The sequence below is a fragment of the Thermobia domestica genome, chromosome 1, assembly GCF_964235325.1.
Source record: "Thermobia domestica chromosome 1, izTheDome1.hap1.1, whole genome shotgun sequence".
Taxonomy (NCBI): domain Eukaryota; kingdom Metazoa; phylum Arthropoda; class Insecta; order Zygentoma; family Lepismatidae; genus Thermobia; species Thermobia domestica.
This window is the reverse complement of record NC_137454.1, coordinates 305,018,318-305,043,176: the sequence shown is the minus strand read 5'-3', so window position 1 is coordinate 305,043,176 and position 24,859 is coordinate 305,018,318. Positions and strand designations below refer to the sequence as shown.

The following is a 24,859-nucleotide window of genomic DNA, read 5'->3' as shown; positions in this document are numbered from 1 at the left end:
CTGGTGTCTAATTTGGAATCCATTCGTTCCAATCTGGTATACATCTGTTGTGACATGGAATTCATTTGTTGTCCTAGCTGTTATAAAAGTTTAACTACATCTGATGAAGTTTCACTTCCAGGAACATCAACTTCTTCAATTCCGGTATTCAGATGCATTATGTTCCTTTTGTAAATTTTTCTTTTATTACGAATCAATAAATAATCCGTGGTGATGAGAGATAGTTTACTTTACATCTAACTGATCTCCAAGGTCCCGGGTTTCGGCACCACATAATATGTAACGCTAATTCTGACGTGAACTATGTTACATATGCCCTGATTCTAAATGTTTATGTAATACACGAGATTATCTGGAATAATTCAACACATCAATGCACTTCATATGTATATTATTATCCTTCAACGTATAACTTGTTCGACACCTTAAAACATTGTACATTCAGATTACACAAGATGGTTCCTCATTACATCTATATGTTTCTAGTTACTATAGCAACGACATTAAAACAGGTAAATAAATCGTCATAGCAACTATAACAAACAAAATCTCAATATAATACAAAATATTTAAATTATTTCTTTATATAATTTGTTCTTCTTTTTCTTCTTGATACCTTGTGCTTTTTAAATAGCTCATTTTGCCCGTAAATACAAATAATACTTAAGAGTGCATAAGATATACATTATCGTTATACACTCACCATTAATGTAACCTTTTCCTTTGTATTTATTAGGTTAATTCAGAATGACTTTCTTAGATGTAGTGATACCTTTATGTATATTTACATATTTTAATTTTTCTCTTTTCTTTTCCAGTTTCAGCATATATGTATACATACATGTCACATCCTTCGGTACTATCTTAATGAGTAGTAAGTATATAAATTTTCCCTACTTAATAAAGTAATATTTATACATATATATTATTTCCTTTACGTATTTCAACTCTCTTCTTTTATATCATATTTAAATATAATTATATCAATTGCTCAACTTCTCCCTTTTCTTGTATATTAATAAAATTTTATTTCTCCTCCGTGGCTAAGCGGTTAGCGTACGCGCCTTTGGCGTGGGAGGCCCGGGTTCGATTCCCGGCGGGAGCTCATGTGATTCGGATTCCACGTTAATCAGTAGGTCCACGTCTCATATAGCCTCGCTGCTGAACGGGACGTTAAACTCAAAATCAACTCAACTCAAAATTTTATTTCATTTACCTGTAGGTTAAGTCAACTTACACTACATTAGTGGTTGAAATTCCGAACGAAGACAGCGTAAGTAAGTATAATATGACTTCTATATAGTTTATTTTAAGAGATCATTCATTTATATTCTTGAAACATTAAAATAGGTTGCTCCAAATCATCGTTAACTGGTACCTTCAATTATACCATAAACCATAATCCTAATTATTCTTCTAACCTTTGATTCAGTTGATATATCATATTATATATTTGTGCATTCAAATTTTTGATTAGTAACTAATCACAGTACAGGGATTCGGAATTTCGTAGAACTTTAGTGCAAACATAAAATTTTGAACGTTTGATTTGATGTTTTAAATTCCTAATTATATCATTTCGAGATGACAGCTAATTATAGGGAGAGAAGAAATTCTCTCCCGATCTAACTTGCAATTACTGCTTCATTATTATTTATATCTTCTTTCTGTCAACAAAATAAAATTACTAATTATATCTATTTTAATACCTGTTAGTTATCTTCCAATTAATTCCCCATAAATTATCAAATTTGCTCGTTTTATTCACTCTATATGTAAAAGTAATCTTTTAAATTCACAAACTAATTGGGTTTTTTCGATTCGAACGATTTCCTGTAGATTTCAATTTTAGTCATCGTCGGATGCAGACATAATTTAAATTCCCACTTGTCCAAATACAATTTAATGCGCTAAGGTTCAGATCTATTTTAGCGGCGCATTAGAGAATGAATACTTAACATCCAAAAATAAGAGCACCGTATTCTTCATTGTAGTAGAATACTTTACCGGTACCATACTGTTCACTTTTAGGAAGAAAATTCTTGCAATTCAGGCACTATATAATGTCCTCGTTTAGAAGCTAGTGGGGGTTAATCTTCCTTATTACATCGTGCCGCTTTTACTCCATTTCATCTTTAATATTGTGCCATTTCCAACACTTAGAAAGTATGGGCCAATGTTGCCCCAAAAATTGGGCCAATGTTACTCCACGCAATTAAACGCTTAATAATTTGTGCGTAATTGAACGAACACATTTAAGTCGTTAGCTTATTAATATTCGTTAATGAGCATGTTTTTATATTCTACTTACTTGTGCATTGAAGATGTGTCACTTTAATGCAATGAACAATAGTTATGGAACTTGAAATATAATAAATGTTTGCTTGTTAACAGTTGCTAGCATGATGCTTCCTACGTTCCGGAAATAAATTTATTAGCGCGAATATTCATGTCTTGTCAATGTTGTAATACTTTGATCCATAACTTTTCTTACCGGTAGAAAAAATAATAACTATGTAGGAAAAAAATCAAATGTTTCTTTTCCTTTGGGCCAAAGTTGCCTTTAAAGGGCCAAAGTATATCCAGTTTACAGTATTTTTTGATCATCCTACAGAGAAGCGAAACAGACTGATTATTCTTTTTACAGTTGAGTATAAAAATATTGAATTCTTAATTCGGCACATCATGTGCTAGATAAGGAGAAAACGATACCTACAGTGTCCCAGAAAGAGATTCACACTGTTCGAATGTTAATAACAGAAAATATATTAAAGGTAACCTGATTAAATTGTTATTATTTGGCGCTCTCGTGACTGGTGTGTATAGCCATTTATTTGTTTTTGTTTTCTTTCCCATTTGTTTAATTTGTTTTTTTTATTTATTTTTAGTTCAATTACCAGTAGCGACGAGTAATTGACAAGATAGCTGGGAATCTTTCCTTTGAGCAACGAAAGTGAATTTTAAAGTGTTTCTGGAAATGTGAAAACATGATAGAAGTATAGAGACAATGCAGGGCAGAATTTGATACTGCGTCACCATCACATGTAAGAATTACGAAATTACGCGCCAAGTTTGAGAGGCAGCCACGGTGTGGCAGGAAGAAATCAGTAGCGGACGAAAGAGAGGAGGAAACAGTGTTACAAAGTTTCATAAGATCCCCTCAGAAGTGCATATGGCAAGCTTCACGTGAAGCATGTGTAAGCAAATCAAGTGTTCACCTCATTTTAAAGCAACCAAGAGAAAACCCTACATTCCCAGGCTTGTTCGCACAACCAATAAGGACGATACAAATAGGCGCCTCCAATCTTGTGAATGGTTTGCGATAATGAACAGTTGACTGATTTCATTGTTTGGTCTGATGAGACCAGTTTCAAATATAATGGAACAATCAATTACCACAACTATGTTTGCTGAGAAGGGATAATACCCATGTTATGGAAGAAGAACGAGCTGTTAATCTTTCTGGGTTATTAGGGTGGTGTGTATGTCTGTCTGAGAGCATGTCGGGCCATTCTTTTATCAAAGAACAGTGACAGGTGTAGAGTACCTTAACATGCTGATTAAAGTATTGTGCAAGCTATTCATCAACTGTACCCCTGTAACAGCACAATTATATAGCAAGCATACATATACCTATCATGTTCCTTCAGGTACATGGGAATGTGTCTAGTATGTGCCTTATGTACCTTTGAGAGAGAAATCACATGGATGGCAAGTGATAGTCACAGTCTATGTCTGCCCCTAAGCACATGCCTGACATTACCTGGGGAACATGCCTAGTATGTTCTAGGTACGTTCCCCATGCCGTAAGCGTCAATGAATCACAAAATTACTCTCCCAAAATAAGTTAAATCGCCTATATGCGTACTGTGGTTACATTAAGGTGAGTCTAAAAGCACTTTAAACAAGTAAAAAAATGTACCCCAGGGTGGGCCCGAACCACCAACCTTTGGATTATTACTAGCTGCGTTCTCTTCCGACTTGGCCACGGAGGCGATGAAGAGAATGTCGCTTGTAGAGGTATAAATTGTTGAGGTCTTTTGAATTTGGCTAATCAGATTGCTCCTTTAACCGTGTATATTGGACCTTAACCTTTTGGAATCAGATAAAATCTGCTCGCCATGTAATTTTATAACAAAATGACGAGTATCTATTTAATTTATTTCATGGTTCTTCCATATTCACTTTCAAATAATCGGCAACAGTTGTCATCTAATAAAGTTGATGCGTTTGCATGGGCGGATCCAGGACGGATTTCTAGGGGGGGGGGTTGTAATACTGCTACTTAGAGCTACTTGGATGGGTTTTATTTATATATAAAATAAGAAAGTTTTCTCTTCTGGATCCGCCACTGTGCGTTTGTTGCTTCTAGTACACAATCGGAAAAAAGAAGCAACAAATGCATCAAATGTAGGAGGTAAATTTAGAAAATCTAAATGGCGCATGCCTAGCACATCTTGTACTGTTAGCGTATCTGAAACAGTATGTACCTAAAGGACATACCTAGAACATGACAGATATATGTCCCAAATGACGACATAAAAACAAATGACTGTTAGAGTGTGAAACTGAGCCAGGTATATACATGCTATATTTGTGGTAGCTGAAGTACATACTTAGCACATGAATGCCATATGTGCCAAGTGTCGGGTACCTAAAAAGTAGCTGGGACACCTAAATGGCACATGCCTAGCACATCTTGTGCTGTTAGGGCCAGGGAAGATTCCTTTTTCAACAATACAGTTCCCTCCATATTACCATCGAGGCCTCCGGAAATTCCTGGATGAAACATTTGTCGAGAGTTGAATCGGTCGACAAGGAAGTGCTGAGTACCCTGTTTGCCATGAAAGGGGCCATTGGGACTGTCTGCGAATCTTTTCCAATTGAAAACATACAGTATTACATGTTTGTAGTTCTGTTCCACAGCGTTGCTGAAGACGTATTGCTGCCAGCGGAGGACATTTTGAACATATTTCACATTGGAACATCATCAGTAATGTTTTAAATATCTCTGTGATTTTTTTTAAAAAAAAAAAACATATTTTGTTTACTTTTGGTCCGAGTTATTAAAGTTCAAACAGTGTATATTCCTTTGTGGAACGCTGTAAAATATGTAGTTGTTTCTGACCATTATAACGGCTAATACCTTGTTTGTATGCAACCCACACAACACCAAAGCTTTGCGGGTCTATCCGAAAATGCTAATAGTTTCAAACGACAATACAATTGATTAGTAGATTCAACTAACGAACTATAAGTTAAAGCTTATGTATTTATTGTATTTACTTAATATTTTTTTTGAAATTTTCAATATAATAAATATGTACTTATATTGATCATGCTTTGTGGAATATCATTAAAAATTTATAAAACTTTTATTGTGATGTGTGTGTTTCAGCATTCACTACACGATTATTGTAAAAATCATGAACATTATACTTGGAAGGTAAAATTTATTTTAGAATTAAGAAAACAAGTTTTAAACAAATATTTTTAAATGACCTTTCTAAATGTTTTCATGTTTCTTATATTTTAATTGGGGTATATTCGTTTGGAAAAATGGTAACTGTGTATTTGATGAGGATCAATGTCTCACAGCCTATTCTGGTACGATTCTATTGTTATTTGCAACTTATTATTTTTTTTGGATGAAAAGAAACAAATGGGAATAAAGAAATTTTTTTACAGAGCATGTCTCGATATAAACTGTAGAACATATCTGAGAAGTGTTCCTGGAATCTAGTATTCTTTTGACCAATAAGCCCAGATTTTCTGTGACGTTTCTTATACCTTTTTCTTTCCCACTCTTTGAAACAAGGGTTGAGATATTTTCAAGCATTGAAAATGCTACTAGAGTTAAAAGCAACCCTGATACAACCATTTGTATCGAATGTCTGAAGATATTGGTCTTATGATTTATGATAATTTGTTAGCGTCCTCATATTGTGAACTAACTCGTTTAGCATGAAAAGTCACAGAAAGCAACTGTCACAGAGCAATGCCATTGCTGATAAATACCAAAATATCATTACCCTCTAACGTGATGTGTTAATATCAATTAACTAGTGGATTTCACGAAACATTTTATTATTTTTGCACTGTTTACGAATTAAATCATTTGTGTATGTATTGTGCACGTGATTGATAGGTTCTTAAATATTTCGACTGCATATCTAATGTCAAGTGTATGAACAGGTGACGTACAAAAGGATCATTATGTAAGATTTCCAACACTGTACTAGTTCAGCACGAAATTAAGGATATTGTTTCTCCTACACCCTCTAATTTTCCCTCTGATTATTTATTGGACAATATATACGAACAGAGCTTCTCCAGTAATAATATATTTTGTTTAGAGATGTACAGGCGAATTTGCTGTCTTGATGATTTCCTCTGTTCCACACACCGAAAATATCATTCAAAAACACATTCATTTAGGATAAGTATGCTGCAGGATCTTGGTAACTCAATGGTTTATCAAACACTGAAACAAGACTACAGCCTCTACCTCTGTGATTTGTGAAACTCGAATTTTTATCAACACAGAAACAAAAGATAGGCATAAAATAATTTCAACAAGGGTTCAAACGGTTTTAGGAATTGACTATGATTTTCAGTAAAGACTAACTACCTTGTGTTGATCAGGTAATAATTACCTATTACTCGTATAATTTATGATAACTTATTAGTTCCTTGATAGCTCACAAGATTTCCCTTCTGTTTGTCATTTAACGTAATGGGTGACAAATTGTTAATAGACTTCACGAAAGATTTTATCACTCCTTTTTATATTGTTTTAGAATTTTGTTATTACTTTGGATCGACGGTAGGCGAAAATAAAGTATGATAATCATGAAGAAACTTGAATTGGAAATTTTAACGGATTTACAACTTTCATTGCCTCTACGTACTGAGAAGGTGGTTTTGCAATGTCTGGCCTTCTGTTCGTTCGTCCCGTTAATTTTAAAATTAAAATTTTTATAACCTAGGGACGTTTCCAGAATTTTCTTCCTATCTCCAAAATAAGGGTAGTTTACTGAAAATTTTAAAATTGCTAATCTTACGAAAATGGCTCTAACGATTTTGTTTAAATTTCATACATTAATGTTTCATTAACAACTATAAAGCGTGGTATAAGTAATTTATCTGGGAAAAAGTCAGAAAGGGTAGTTCATTTTTAGTGTGAGATCTTTTACAACAAATTTAAAAAAAATCGACTCAAGCCATTTTGTTCATATTTCATAAATAAATATTTCCTTAGTGACCTGACAATATAAATAAATCATTTATCCTCAAAAATATATAAGAGGTCAATTTTTTCGAGTGATTTTATCTAAAACGACTTACGCAATTTTCTTCATGTTTCATAAATAAATATTTCATTAGTTACCAAATAACATACCATAAATCATTTGTCCTGAAAAAATGCCTACACAAGGGATTATTTAATCTAGTGTGATTTTCTGCAAAGAAACTCAGTCGATTTTGTTCACATTTCGTAAATAAATATTTCATGAATAATCTATAATGTTGTGTAAATTATTTCTTATGAAAATATCCATAAAGGGTAATTTACTTTTGAAGGAATTTATTCTTAGGTTGAATTTCCTTTGAAAACGCCTTATAATCGTCGTATTTTACTAATAAATGTTTAAGTTATAAGTGCAGCATAACGTGATTTCGTTTAAGAAGTTGGAGCGAGAAAGTTTAATGCAGCGTCATGTATCTTTTATTTGTGTAGGTAATGGATAAGTTTTTTTAAAAATATTTCGCGTATATGTCTAATATCAAATATACTTTCCTGTCATAAGGCAATCTTGTCAGGATTCTTATTTTCCCTTCTCCAAGGTCACATTTATACCTATTTCCTTTCTTTATATGCCTTATCAAATCTCTTCTTTAAAAGATTTCCAACAATAACTATTACATCCTAGTTTAACGACCAATATTCATATTCAGAAATTGCTACGGAAGAATTAAGTTTGTATACATTTTCACAATTCGTTTCTTCGATGGTTCGTATATAGCCCTAGTGGCATTAAATCAATATATTTATAGAATTAAAACAAAAAGAAAACAACCACTGAATCATTAGGAATACTTTTCATCAGCGGCGTTTACTTAAAGAAGTCACATAGGTAATAATTAAAATTGTATTGCTATAATTTATTAACTATTTTTGTACACAGCTTATAGCTATAAAATGAGCACTAGGTCCTTTAGAATTAATGATAAAATTATATTTTTACCGATGTGACTACCCTGAAGAACCGCCACTGTTTTTGATAATGAAAAAATTGAGTGTTTTTGACTAGGTTACCATGTTAATCATATTCCAAATTAACCCTATATCCAGATCGGTACTCAAATACAATAACCACTTCAACATTTTAATACAAAATATTAGCATTTTACTCTTCCTATCTTCTTTATATAAGAACCATATTCGTTACCCATATACACTCATTACAAAATTTGGAATAATTAATTTATAGACATCTTTCAACATGCTCATTACAAAACATATCCATCATTAACTTGCGATTATACCCCTTGGCCATTTTTCATCTGTGCATGTTTGTTTTCTAACTCCCTTCAGGCCACTTCCCTAATGAGTGTATTTCACCTCCCAGTGATGTTTAATAGCGTGATGATAAAATTTTCTGCACAGTATTAATTTAAATTATTAGTTATTAACATTTCATTTTCTTGGTAAATTGTTCTTATTTTGATTCTACAACACCGACGCATATAAAATTGTAAACTGAAAATGCTAGAAGATTCGACGTCCTTCGCTTCCATGTCAAGAAGGCAAACAGAAAGAAGTAAGAACTTGATATTTTAAGACACTGTCTGCTTTAAAACTGTGATTTGCATTTTTTGAAAAACGGAAAATGTTCTTTTTAAACTGAGGTGCTTATCCATATCAAATATGGTTTATTTTATATCCAAAACCCAGTTCTAGACGCTCGTAAAATTTTATTAGAATTTGCAGTTCACACGCACTGCATTGTGAATATTATGACCATACAAGTGCGACAGACACACGTGGTACATTTGTTTTAAAACATGATAATTGAAGGCAACCTGAATATGATCAGCTCCACGATTTCTGCATTAAAACAGATCATCATAAGTGGTTGTGCTTTTGACGTCACGACAAAAGATAATCAATTAAGAGCTGCCACGGACAAAAGCCGAGAGCTTGGATCAAATTTCCTATGTTATCTTTGTTTTTTTTTCGTTAATTATTAGCACGTGGGATCAATTTTCTTTATTTTTCTGCCGTTCGGCCATATTCAATAGCTTTCTTGGTCATAGAAACTTGAAAACTTTAAGGAGTTCAACAGCATATGTAACTAGAGTCCAGGTAAATTTAGTCCTGTAATATAATTTCTACAATACAGTATGTACCCTTATTAAAGAGATAAGAATTTTATGTAATCCTTACTATACGTCAGAGATTCTCAACATGTACACACTCGTTTTCAAAGGCAGCGTTGGAATAAAAGCGGCGATAGACTGTACAGAGAAAAGAAACGCATGTAACATACTTAAAAACGAAGGTCACATGCGTAAATCCCGTAGTTTTTGGACTTAACGTACGAATATACGTGTAACATTCTGCGCAAAAGTATAACTGAAAACGTGTGCTTTATAATATTTTTCCTATGTGTTCCAGCTACTTTCCGTCCAAAAGAACTGTATATAGGCGGTCAGGATCTCACATACAGATGGACGTATGTAACATGTAGCTGACATATCTAACATACGTATACGTATGTAATATACGGAAGACTGTTAGATGTCAGATATCTTGCAGTGGCATGATGTAACATGTAAGCGGGAAAAAGGCAGTATTTATGTAGCATATCGATAACGTGTACTCCGTACAGATTTCCGGAGCAAACTTATGGATTTCGTATATTTGTACAGTCCGCAGCAAAAGAAAACCCTGCAACATGAGCATGTAAGTTTATTGTGAAACCACGCCTAACAGCACAGGGAAAGAACATAACGTTTAAGTGGCACGAATCACGTCAAAAGAAACCTCGGCGTCCTCCCCTGTACACTTATTTTGGAGCAAAAGACTTTGTCGTTTCACAATAAACTTGTATGCTCATGTTGCAGGTATTTTGCTGCGGACTGTACAATATACTGCTGTCCGGATAACTGATTTTTCTCAGTGTATTTGGGGGCATGAGATTTCATGATCTGTTCGACTCTTTTTTATTCATTTAAAAGCCATAACGTCATAATGTGAATTTAAAAGCCATAATGCATTTTATAAATTATCAAAAATGTATGTTCTTTTAAAATTATTATTAGTATGTTAAAATATATTAATTTACACAAAAATATGGTTATTATAACTGAAAAGTCGATAGATAAACGTTTGTTGATTTCTTTCTATTGGAAAGTTAAGAGGGTAAACGTATATTTGACGAAATTGTTTTAAAAAAGGCATTTTTTGAGGACAAATTTTAGGAACAAAATTTCTTTTGAAGGTTTCAATTCTCAAAATTAGTCTTGAAGAATATATATATATATATATATATATATATATATATATATATATATATATATGTGTGTGTGTGTGTGTGTGTGTTAGTAGTTTATATGATATTTAAACACCGATACCTTCAAACCAGGAAAGACACACATTATACTGAGAAACTAAAATTATAAATATCTTTCCCAGTTGAATAATATATCTTATCTTTTGTAAAATAGGTCAAGTACTTTTCGAAGTAAGGAGTATCTTTTATATCCAACCTTTGGGGGAAAAATAGATATAACTACTTACTGCAGGAAGATCTAGATACTGTTAGTACGTGGTGTAAAAGTAACTTACTGAAAATAAATTGTGAGAAAACTAAATACATATCATATACTAACAAAACCCAATACTACGTGAGCAAATATGTAATTAATGGAGTAACATTGCATAAAGCCGAACAGATTAAAGATTTGGGTATAGTGTTTGACAGAAACATGAAATTTTCCTATCATATAAATGATACAATCGAAGGAACTAGAAGAATAATAGGGTTTATTTTCAAACAATGGCCTGAGTATGAAATGCCAGTTCATATGTATATTTATACAAGATGCTAGCAAGATCAAAATTAGAGTTCGGTGTAGTTATTTGGAATAGTATAGGTATAACATTGGCAGACAAAATTGAATCAGTACAAAAATGTTTTATTAGGTTACTCTGCTATAAAATGAATAGAGATTACTACTCACGTAGTTATGAATACTGGTGTCAATTTTGGGGATTGCAGGCACTGAGCGACAGGAGAAAAGTTATTGAAAGAGATTTTATTAAGAAACTAGTAGACAATAGCTATCATCAGTGGCGTATTTAGGGGGGGGGGCTTCCGGGCTTAAGCCCCCCCCGAAATCTTACTTACTATAGTAAAGTATATGGAATATCTTGCAGAATTTTCACATTTTCAGGCAAAGCCCCCTCCGAAAGTTAGCAAAGCCCCCCCCGAAACAAAATCGTAAATACGCCACTGGCTATCATAGTGAATATTGCTTGCATAATATAGGTATAAGGGTACCAATGTATAATACAAGAAATATGTCAACATTAGTTCCTTTGAATCCCAAATCTGTAATTTTAAGAAGATTGACCAATTCTTTTAATTTAGTTTAATTTATTTTTATCAGTATAAAAGCATGAATTTTAGAGCTTGACAAATATTATTTTTACTATTTATGACGACTATTTTGATACTAAAAAAGGTATTAATTTGACAAGGAATTATTAATCCGATATTATTTTACTTTATTTTGTCATTATGTTTTATTGTTTTAGTATGTAGCTTACATTGTATGTAATATATGTTTAGCTTGCCTGATAAAGTGCTATATTTTTGCCGTTAGGCTGTTCATGGCACAGAAATAAACATTATTATTATTATTATTATTATTATTATTATTATTATTATTATTATTATTATTATTATTATTATTATTATTATTATTATTATTATTATATAACAACAGTGATGGCTTATTGGTTGCAGTGCCAAGCAGTAGTTGTTTCCCTTCATCTCCTCAGTGAGAACTTCAGACTGCAGGTCAAAGTGAGATTCATGGATCATCTACAAATGAATCTAACAAGATAGTGCAGAATCCTTCAGATGATCAAATACCAGGGTCAAGTGGTCTTCCAGACAAACCTGACTTCTCTTCTGATCATGTACGGTCCTATCCAAAAGCTGGAACTCGAAAATGAAACAGAAGCGTCTAAAAACAGGCGAAAAGGTGAAATCATCAGCTAAGAAGAATTTATTCTCAAGTTGTTTCACAGAAGATTGTATCTGTTTGGTTTGTGAAGAACCGTACGAAGAACAGGATCCAGAAGAAGACTGGGTACAGTGTTGATGTGAGAAGTGGTCTCATTGGTCGTGTGCTGAGATAAATCCGTACTACATCTGTATAGATTGTAAAAACATTAACTGCCACAGAGAAAGTGAGTGAAGCGATGTTGAAGCTGTAGATTTGATAGCATTGAGTGTCACAGTGATAGTAAGCTACACGATGTTGAAACTGTAGATTTGATAGTATTAAGTTTTTGAACCAAGTCCGATTGCTGCAACTTACTCCACATGATGTTTAATCAAACTTTGCGTCGTGGTAGACCTTGGGTTGCTATAAAAAAAAATGTGAAATACTATGTTTTGTAGGTTATCTTTTCCCGAGTTATGGGCAATCAAATTTTGAGTAATATTTTCGAAAACAAACTGTCATGCAACAAACTCACCAGATTGAGATCAAACTTGCCGTGATAGTAGACTTGGTCATGCCATATAAGCATATGAAATATTATGATGTGTATACGTTTGGTTCCTTTGTCATGGACGATCAAATTTCGGGTTACATTCAAAAGAGAAACAACGAAAAAATCGGACGAACTCGTTTGATATGTATCAAATTTACCATGGAGGCTTTGACCTGCTATGCAAATTCCTGAAATATTATGGTATAAATGTTTTTGATTCTTGTTCACATAAAGAGATTCCCAACCTTGTTTAAATGCCACACCCCTTCGTAAGCTTAGCCTCTTTCCCGCTCATTTATCTTAACCCTGTACCGGCCACAGTGTATTTGAAGTCACAAACTACCTCGTAATACTTGACTTGATGTTAGCGGTGAATTTGCTGCAATTCTTCGTGAATCCTTGAGCGTGCGGACTTGCTTTCAAGAGTCAGCGCCTCTATTGTACTACTAATGAACTATTGACGTATATGGAGTCTAATTTGTTGGATAGTCTACACCGTGTATACAGTGTTGAATTCACACATTTTAACCCGGGGGGTAATGTGAACTTTTCGGAGGGGGGTTGTTTTTCTGTATTTTTGCAAGAAATCAACATATTTAACAGGGCCCACACACGGTCCATGGTTTGCGCAAACATCATGTTTGTGCAAACATTGTGTTTGCGCAAACACTCGGCCACACACGATACAACTGTTTGCACAAACTTCAGTTCAATTTTGAGTTTAATCGCGTAAGCATGTCCACTGAAGCAGCTTGTTTAGCGATAGTAATTGCTTGTGCTTTGGAAGCGGAAATACCCGCGAAACCAAGAAGAAAGAAGAGGGTATGGATGAAAGAGTGGTTGATTATGACACATACATTGGCAACATTATTCACAATGTAAATGTACTATTCCAGCAAACTCAAGAATTTTGACTGTGCATCCTAGAAGTATATATAGCAACTAAATTACTCACATGTTAACTTTTCCAGTGAAAATTCTAAACACTTGTCTTCAACACTACTTTCACTATCATCTATGTCAGTTAATATTTCGTCTTTGTCTGAATCTGACACTTGTAAATTTATTTTTATCGGTTCCAAAAACTGTAAGCACAAAAAATAATTCTTCGAGCTTGACTTCGTAGCATTTGAAAGAAAAAGAAAAAAAGGAAGACAGAAAATAAAACTTCTGCTGTACTCGGTATGCTTAAAGACATTGTCAACTATAATTTTGGAGAATAAACGAACTACCACGAAAGAAAGCAACGAGACACTGATGAATTCTACACTAGCCCCTTTCTTTCCTTCTCCGTTTTCATAACAAGTAGCACGTTTGTTCTTCGTGTAGGTGCCACGAAAGTAATCCATCTGATTCCTAAGCAACTCGATATGCTCGAGTTTGTTTTGAGTTACGATAATTTATGACACCATTCAGACGCCTGATGCTTTTGATTCCCTTATAGAGGAGAAAAGAGGGTGTTAAAAGTCACACATAATAAGGCGGTGGAACGTGAAAGAAAAAAAGAAACAGGAAACATACTGCGTTCCTTCTGTCGAATAAGAAAGGGTCTATCTTGAAGTAAATTTCAAAACAAATTACAAACGTCCCATGCTTTATTCTTACGATGATGGCAAAGATTGCAAAGGTATGTAGCTACGGGGGAAAGGGGGGCTCTGTCTTTCCGAACTATTTCCAGCTCCAAAATGAGGTTCGTCTAGTATATGTTTAATAAACTTTTTTTTTAACAGAATGCAAATGAAGTACTTTATAATAAAATATGAATTTTTTAAAAAAAAATCAATCGTCATCAATACGGTTTCTATACCTAATTCAATGAACTAAAATTAAGCATATGCTTTATATTCTCATCTCCCTAACTGGGTGCAGTGTGAACTCACTACTATATTATTGCATAATAATATCGGAGTTAATATTTTTTCGTTTTTTTTTCCTCTTTAGTATTTTAACCTACATAAACACAAAGTCAGATAAACAGACTGCTATAAACAGCACTTATTTTCTTATGAATAGCTTATTGATTCATCTTTTAGACTCCGGTTTTTAACTTCAGTACTGTCACGATCCGTCTTTTGATAAGGAAGCATTGTGAAAATATAATAATGCGCATAGTATGTATGTATGTATGGTAAGTTAAAATGCTTTCATGTTGTGAAAGAGGTAATTTGTTCTGCTTTTAATATGTGAAAAGCTTGCCTCCCCCTGAAAGTAATGTTCTCCTAGAACAACTTGCTGGCTACACCCCTGATTATCCTGTAATAAAAGTTGTGAGTTCTATTTGCAAATCGAAACAAAATCCAATGGAAATTAGACGCGGGACTCAACGCTCGTTTTACTAATTGTTTTATATGGAAACCTTTCAAAGCGTCTATCATGACAACCAGTTGACATAGAAAGATGTAGTTTTCACGTATTTGTTCGTAATTCTTTTCTCTACTTGGTAAAGTGAGCAGTTAATGTGCTAGTACAATATTTCTAAGTAGCGCCTGTGATATTGTCAAGATTCGCAGTAGCGCGAGAAGACAGCGTGCACAACTGCTTGTCGCGAACTGTCAACACCGCTCAATGCCAATTGGACGCCGTGTGAAGCCAACACAAGGCCATGTCTTTTCTCATCTGAAATCTGCAATAACTTCTCATATGCCGCATTTTTCAAATTCCTGTTTTTATAATCTTCACTCTTTACCTTCCACAGTTCAGGTAAATTTCGATAAAGTTCAATACATTCTCGCCAGAATTCTTGATTCCTATTCATTGAGGCCATAGCGAAAGAAATAAGCGTCTGTACACTAGGCTTCCTACTCGGAAATAAAGCTCGTGTTTGCACAAACATGCCCATACACGGTCCACGTGTTTGCGCAAACATCATGTTCGTGTAAACAATTTTCGAACGAGTTCGATGTGGAAAATGTTTGCACAAACGTTTGCTTAAACAGTTCATACATCGCCACACACGGTCAAACTGTTTGCACAAACAGCCTTGTTTGCGCAAACCATGGACCGTGAGTGGGCCTCTTAACAATTCCATTCACATGCACATCTTAGCTAATATTGAGACTAATTGCTGAAAAATATTTCAATGTGAGATTATAATTTAAAAAAAAAACAATCGTTTAATTTTATCTAAAACATTACATAAAGACTGGCAAAAATATTTTAGGCTAAACTTTAACTGCTATTTAGAGTAGCTATTTTAGTTATTTTTTCCTATATTCAGTAGTTACTGTTTGTTACTAATGTAGAAGTTTTTAAAAATACTTAAATTAATTCAAATATGTTTTGTCCTAAAACAAACATACATAGGAATATCTTAACAAAAAGAAATCATTCTTTCTCACACTTCTAATTCTAAATCAAGTATATTAGCCTTGGTTTCTTCACTATTTACACATCAATAGTTTAGTTTACGAAATCTTCAGTAGGATTAGTGCCGTGTCGTGGAAAATCAGCGCTTGGGGCGAGAGTATAGTCTTATAAGTAAATTTGTTTTCCCACTTTTTAATGCAATAAGGAAGGAAAAGCGGCACCAAGCATATTTAAATTGTAAAACATATATTGAAGATTGTATTAAACATAAATTGTCTAAAGTAATAAACTGTTACAAGTAAAAAGTAATAAAACATTGAGAGCAAAGCTCCTTTATATTTATCTACTATGGCGCCATCTTCCCAGGTAGTAGCCTGTGTGTTGTAGCTAGTGATGTGAGGTGGAAAATTTTCCGTTCTAAACAAATATCAGTGATCAAGTAACAATTCCTCATTAACCATAAAACTGATTGAATTCATGTATAGAAATGTTAAAAAGTGAAAGATCGTTTAAAGAATCTGAAAATTTTCATGGCTCAGAAAATTTCCGATACTATGTAGAAACAAGTAAAACAATTTTTCATGAAACAAAAAGTTTTCTGTTGTGTATAGAAAAATTGAAAAGCTTTTTATAAGTTGGAAAATTTTCATCATTTTGAAGCAAAAAGTAAAACAAACTTTTATGAATCTAAAAGTTTTATTGCTCTGTAGAAACAAGTAAAAGGGATAGGAAAATTTTCATTACGCAGAGCCTCCAGCTAGCCAAAGACTAGTTGTAATATATAGCTAGAAACTGATCTCGACGTGGATTTGGCGCCCAGAAGAAAGGGCAATCTCTCTGACGTTGTCTCTTTTGGTTGGCTGGAGTGGAGTTGATTGTTGCTTTCACCATCAATGAGACATGAATCTTCAGCGTAACGTGGGATCCGAACCACATACAGGTTTCCGCCGGGAATCGAACCCATGTCTCCCGCGCCGAAGATGCGTACACTAACCATAAGCACGAGAAAACTCAACGTATCCCTTTATTCCAACCGGAAGTTATACATCTACTTCCTGTTTCAGTATCGAATTCGCATGGTTTCGAAGTCTGCCGTACTTTCACACTGTAAAAAGAAACTCATCTCTTTTTTAAGAGTAAATTCATAGGAAATTGGTTTAATTTTATCATGATGCTATGATTAAACAGACTATGTAGCAAAACGATATTGTGCATTTAGTATCTGCACATTCCACTTTCAGAAAATTGGAGGACAAAAATAATGCAATATAGATAAACTTCGTTCATTATTTTTATTTTCGTTTCTGACTTTAAATTATTATTATTAATTATAATAATAACATAAAAAGCAAGTTTAATTACTTTTTAATTTATTAATTTGCATTAACCTCGTACTACAGATTGAAATATAATTAGTATGTACAGCAATTAACAAGTAACACCCTTAATTTTTAAGTGAATTTAGATTGGTTCTTCCAGTGTGTATGTTTTTTTTTTTTTTTGTCTGTCTACTATTTCTACCACCACGACTCTTTTCTTCTACTTGTTGGCACTCAAACAACGTGAAAATTTAACGTTGAGAAATGATGAAATCTGTACTTCGTCCATTTTTCAATTGGCAAAATAACGATACAGAACCATAATTATTCAAAGAATAGCCCGAAATTTAAGCCAGTTTACCAGATTATGAAAGTAAGAAAAATAAAGAAAAAATATATCCCTTAATATCAGAAGATGGAAACTAATGGTGTGCTGCTAATAAATCGGGATATAGAGTGGCACTGGAAAACTCATGTGTAATACTCCCACCACAGCTTCAGCGCCTAAGATGTTTGTTTGCAGCAAAGTCTTGCGGTGAGGATAACAACATCAGCCTTTATTATTTCCTTGTCTTATGTGTTTGCTCCTCAGTTTGTAAGGGTGTTCATTTAGATTTAGAACACTGTGATTCTCTTCAGAATCTTTGATTGCGTAACACTGATTAACTTTTCATTACTCCAAGAAGTTTAGATGTATTGAATTATTAATGTGTATTAGAAGTAATCGCTCTTCTTCATTTTGGTATCAGTTCAAGATTGATTATTTCAGATACACAAAGACGATCTTCTTTGGGTCCTGATTCTGGTGATTTAACAACATTTGAAACATCTGCGGAAGAACCTCCGACACCTGCTTCTAAACCTTCTTCTGAAGCGTGGAACATTTTCTGTTGTAGGAACTTGATGTCGTTGCTCTTTTGCAGATAAATGAGAGTAGTCTGTCGAACACACAACACTGCCTTTTTGTTCTCCAGCTGCAACCTTCAACTGTTCAGATGTTCCGAACGATTCATTCTCAAACAACGCATTTGTCCAATTTCTAAATGACTTCGGCTTCTTTGCTAAGCCACACTTGAGCAATCTGTTGATTCTCAGATCGAACAAAACGAGCACAGCAGCCCAGTGACAAATGTCGCCTGATTCTCTTGTTATCGGATGGAATTTTAGTCCTAGCAGATGTTTTCGTACACTCCATTGGACAAAGGAGAACAATGCAATTGGGCCATAATCAATAATGGTACAGGCAACAACGACTCTATAGTCGACAGCTGTGTGAAGACATATTGTTCCACGCCAATCGCTTCCTACAACAATGACGTCATTGTTGGATGAATCGAACAAAATGGTAATCTGGTTAGAGAAGGTATAAGGTAGTCCCTGGTCCTTGAATTGCCCCTCTGAAAAGGAAGGCAAGACAGAGAGCTGGCCCATACCTTTCAGCTACGTTTCTCCTCTTATGGTGAAAAGTATGCTGATCGAGGAAACAAATCTATATGGAAAGGTCCATTGCATCCAACTGATGATCTTACGGAATAATATTCTTCTTCTTTTCTCTATAAGCAGGCGTTTTGATATATTAGATGCCTTATCTTCTTGAATGTTAACTTCAGTATATGACAAAAATCGTTTTCTCCATCTGCGTATCCATTTTCTGAAGCAAGGAAACAATGCTCTCATAAGCAATCGACTCTGGCGCCTATTCACAGATCTACTCATCGAACCAATGGAGTGGTCTTTTTCAGTTTCCGATGCCATCTCTTCAGATGCCTCGAGCGACAATAAGCTCACCCAATTCCTAAATAGTTTAGGTTTCTTTATAACACCACATTTCAGCAGCCTTTTGGATCTCAGATCGAAAATAATAGCAGCAGCAGCCCAGTGACAGATATCTTCAGATTCTCTAGTAATTGGGCGGATCTTAATTCCTAGTAGATGATTGCCTAAAGACCATTCGATGAAAGAATACAGCATAAGTGGTCCGTAGTCGATTATGGAGCATCCAATGGTGACCTTGAAGTTTTCAACAGAAAACAGGGACACTGTCCCACGCCAGTCACTGCCAAGAATTGTTATACAATGCCTGCTCAAGTCGTAGAAAACTTGCAGCTGGTCACAGAATGTATATGGAAGACCTTGGTCGTCAAACTGATTCGGTGAGAACGTGGGTGAAACTGAAAGTTCTCCCATTCCAAGCAATAGTGTTGTACCACGAATCGTCATCACATGTTGGGTTGAAGATAGACATTTATGGATAAATTAATATTTTAAATGCTGAATAATCTTCTTAAGAGTTTGTCTTTTACTCTTCGTACGATTGTTGACTGGAAGATGGCGTTGGGATGTACTAGGTACTTCATGGTAATCTTTTGTAGTCATAGAAGTGGTAGCTTCAGCAGTGTTTCTTATTCGTAGACGAGAAATCACTCTTCGCATCCAAGCTGTGCACCTTGGCAACCAGCGGCGACGAGAGAAGAACCGTCTTTGTGTTGTACAATTAGTTGAACTCATATTCAGCGGGCGAGTAGAGGAGATAGTTTCTTCATATTTTAACAGTGTTGAAGGCTGATTTAGGAGCAAACACATATCGGCTGATGTAGAAGAGACCAAGATTGTCTTCGCTGGTCTCAAATTCACCGAAGTGAAAGAAGTAGATGTGCAGGAAGTCATTATATTTCGCGCTCAAAAAATTTCATGTTTACTCTAAAATATTCCTATCGCTTATCTGTTGCTTGGAGACAGTGAAGCCATATCTAGCATCTTGGTGCTAGATCTAGCATAATCCACATGCATTTAGCATCTAGCATCTTGACTTTAGCATCCTGGCCAAATCTAGCTTAATTTCATTCTTCTCTCTGGTGAACAGAAAAAGAACGAAAATTTAGATGGTTCAAGGACTGCCGGGAATTATTTCTTTTAGGTGAAGCGATGGTTGGAGCAATGAAACCTGTCAGTATTTCTGCGGTTCTAATTTTTTGTTGAATTCAGAGCAAACGCAAATGTTTAAAAATAGCAAATGTGACTCTGCAAAACACATTTACTTACCCATAGCTTTATTACTGTCAACTGAAACCTGAATGTGTGGTTATCTGGGATGTTTCTGTCCATTTCAATTTACAACTTGAGAGGGGAGGGATATGACCATCAGGGACAGTTAGTAATACACTAAAAGAAATGCTTCAGGGCTATGTCGGAAGCAGCATGTTGTGTATATATGTCTTAAAATGTTATCCATTCCTAAAATATAAATTCGACCATCCTCCCCTATAGCGTGCCATCTACTATTATTCCTGATAGCATCATGTTAGTTGTACATGAATACAGTTAATACACTTCATTAAAATAATGAAGATAAATAGGGGTGGGTCTTTAAAATTAGTTAGGAAAGGTAATATGAAAATCTGGCATAATTTACAAAAATCTAGCATAATTCAGACACGTGTTTGGCATCATCGCGAGTCTCGAGTATGGCAACCCTGCTTGGAGATCTTTATTGGCAAAATATTATCCATGCATTGTTGTTGCAATAATTCAGTAGAACTAATATGAATTTCATTCTAAATGTCGTGGAAGTTAATTTATAAAAACATGACTTGAAAAATGTTTGTAAAGTCCATTTTTAGCAGAGATCTGAGTCTTTAGCTCTGGGATATAAACCATATGAAGGACAACTGGGAATTGAACCCATAGCTTCTGCGAAGGCAGTGCGTGTGCTGACCATATAGTCAGCTACAAGGGAGTCTTGTAACTTATTTAGTATTTTACAGAATGTAAAAAAATAAATGATTTATTTTAAAGTTTACTATGTCCCACGTTATGCCCTTTAGGCTAAAAGAGACAAATGGTTGAAAGAGAATGACTGAAATTAAATTTATTGAGGTCTACACCGGGAACCGCGTACCGGGGACCACGTGCACCAAAGGCTCATACGCTAGCCATTTTTTTTGTTTTGTCGTTGTTGTTGAACCAGACTTTATTCACTAGACCAGTGGTTCTCAACCGATGTGTCGCAACACACTGGCGTGTCACGCAGTCCCCTAAGATGTGTCGTGAAATTTTAGAATTTAAAAATCACCAAACAGTTAATATTAATTAGTTGAAATCGAGACAAACTTTACTGGTCAACGAACTTTAAAAGTTCGTTACTGAATTCTCTATGTCTGTGTGTCTGTCTGTCTGTTCGTCTGTCTGTTATTTATGACTTTTTTTAAATTTTGAGCCCTGTATTTGATAGAGAATCACAAACTATCTGAGAAAGTCATTAAATTTTTCGCGTCATCTTACCGTTCCCGAGATATTGGCCAAAAATGGTCGATTACCAGGAATTTAAGGAGCCATATCTCGGGAACCTAAGTCATAGAGAGATCATAATGGTGTTGATCAATATCTAAGAGGATGGTAAACATTTTGGTACCAAATAGTAACTGATGGCTACTGGCCAACTGGCCACCCTTCCCCACATATCTCGGGAACTGTAAGTCATTGAAAGGCGGGAGCTTCTTCTCAACACGCTACTTTACGACAATTCACTCTTATTTGACTGTTTCACAATTGCTAGGGGACGAATACATATTAACACAACTTTTGGGAACTGATTCGGATATATCAAGTGACCAATTTATGAGTACAGATATTAGTCAGCTTTATTGTTAAAAAATAGCTGGGAATCACCGCCATGCAAAGAAACAGCAATTGATAAACATAAAAGAGGATGCAAAGTCATATGGAGAGAGAAAGGATCCAAATTGTCATGAATGCAGAGTTCTGATTGCATCAGTAAGGTATATGGCCATAGTATAGCATCCTGCATGTCTGTTTGGTATGCTGCCACGAGAATAAGTATTCAGGAATCTAGGATATGTTGCCCCATTCTTCCTTAAGAGCAAGAGTATCTGGAGGGACCAGAGTGGTGGATTCCTCTTCCAAGAGCATTCCAGATATGTTTGATGGAATTAAGATATAGAGAAGATGCTAATTAATTAACCCATACGACTAGTGTCTTCGTTATCCAGTAACTCTGGAACTTGAACAGCTCTGTATGGGCGCTCGTTGCCATCTACGTAACCAAAATTAGGATTCACTGCACCACGGAAAACGCGAACATTTTCTTCCAAGACCCAGGTGTTATCCTGTAGAAAGACCTATAGAAAGTGACGATTCCGATATTTGATCAGATAATAGTGACGCTGACCCTGATTTTAGTCCGAGGGAAGATATGAGTTCAAGTAAGATTCTTTGTTATTTACTGTCCTTTACAATAATACCTTATATAGTTTACTATCTTCAAATAGATATATACTTCTCCTTTTTCTTTCTTTATTCTCATGCTACTCCCTCCTCACATGTTTGTGATCTCTTCAAATATTCATGTTCCTGTTACTTGCTTTATGTTTTAAAATGAATTCACGCATCCGTTATAGCAGTGTATTCGACCTATAATAATACATTTCTTGCATTTATATTTTATCACTCTTGTTACACTTATCAGATGTAAATTGATTGTATAAAACTTTTTTGTTCTTCCGATACCTTATTTATCATACGACTAAACATCTCTGCTCTAGGCTAACATACATGAATTGCTTTTGCTTACAAAATATGATAAAGACTCGTGGATCGGGCTGCCTATTACCAACAATTGAAAATTAGGAATCTGTTGTAATGTAGTTGTGTGCCGTATGCTTCTCTCAAAACTGAGCAGATACAGATTTTTTTTTTTCAAATGCCTGTGTGTTTTCTATGAACAAATTCATACACTTTGTATTCGAATGGAAAGTACAACCAGTTGTTCATTTATTATTGCAGATTCCGATAGCGAAAGTAATGATATCGATTCTTCTGAAACATCAATTCACAAGTCAGAAACATAATCCCAGCGTCAAAGAGCATCATTCCAGCAACAGGGAACATCAACCCAGCAAACCAGGAACATCAACTCAGCAAGCATGGAAATGGAGCAACTCAGTGTGCTGCGTCAATAAGAAGTCCTGTTTGGCGAACTATTTCTGGAAAATGTTTCTCGAATATATATACTGGAAAATGATGCTGAAATATTTTTGGAATATATTCCTTCTACAAATGTACAAAGAAGTGTTGTACTGAGGCTCTGTATTTCTATATTTTGTTGTTTCAGTATATAAAATTTGTACTTTTTCAAGCATAAATGAAGATTTATGAAATGTGTCCGTATATGTAGATTTACCTGTCTATGTACCCTTTCCGTCCAATGTGATTTTCAATACACATAGCTTTTTCTGTAAAGTGTGCATTTATTTCTTTTCCAAAATTATTATTTTTTAGTTTCTATGGACAATATTACATCCTATAAACACAAAAAGGAATTTTTTGAGCGCTGCTAAAAAAAAAAAATCGCCCGGTAAAGGGTTAAGTGCTTTTTGTCTGACTTCTGTCATTTCAAATACAGTATTCAATTCTGAGATCTTCAATAATAACAATAATTTGCTCTTACTTCATAAAATATGTTATTAATTCCATGTTGTACACTGAAATAACATTTTGTAATCAGTTTGGGTAATTTTGTAACTAATTTCAATTTGTATAATTATTTAGTTTTCAATAACGTTGAAACTTTGAATGGGAATAGGAAAGTGAAAGTGTCAAACATGTGGCATATATGGAGTTTGGTAAAGTTAAATTGTAAATAGGCATTACGAATTGTGTAGTTCTCGTAATTTCACAGTTTATTTTTGTCAGTAATTTGTGTCCCTTTTGCTCGCTCATCACGCCCCTCAGGCTGGAAACTATTGCTCTAAATCAGCGCCTTGGGCAATAAATACAATTTTAAATAGCAATTAAAAGCCAGTCTTGGAAAGAAAGAAAAAATCAAATGACGGGCGATTTTTTTTTTTTTACTACTATGTGTGTTTTATTTGTAACATAAATAAAGGCAATCCGGTTTGTGTTTCTTCTACATATATACACACCAGTCTTATATTGCAACTCATTCACATTAAACATGTTCATTTACATTAGATTATACAAATAAAGATGGAATAAGATTATTGGATATTTACCATTGCATTACATATTTTAGTACATGTTACTTTTTTACTTCATATTTTCACAGTTTTTAGTGCACAGTTGTATGCTTATTTTGATGCATTTTAGTGCATATTGACCTATGCAAGTTATATTGTATTGTCAGCAGTTTGGTCCTTACTTTTGTCTGAAGTTCAAAGTAAAAATCTTCTTCAAGAATATAATTTTCCTAATTTTTAGTACTATCTATTTCAGTGTAAACTATTGAAATAATTCTTAATTGAACTTGCAATTAGGATTTGCTGTAATTCCATTATTGAATACAAATCGATCAGATAGTCTTAAACACACATAAAAAAATTACACTCTTTAGACATTATAACACGATGCTTACAGGAACACTACAAATTCTTTCACATTGTGTTCTACAGATTCATTATCA

At 34.4% G+C, this 24,859-nt stretch overlaps 1 long non-coding RNA gene across 1 annotated transcript; it reads left to right on the top strand.

Moving 5' to 3' along the window:
* Positions 1–810: 810 nt before the first annotated feature.
* On the top strand, positions 811–23,668 carry LOC145667751 (uncharacterized). Its single transcript, XR_014127909.1, has 3 exons — positions 811–874; positions 2,889–3,883; positions 23,224–23,668. It is a non-coding gene; the product is annotated as an uncharacterized LOC145667751 (long non-coding RNA).
* The last annotated feature ends 1,191 nt before the right edge of the window (positions 23,669–24,859 follow it).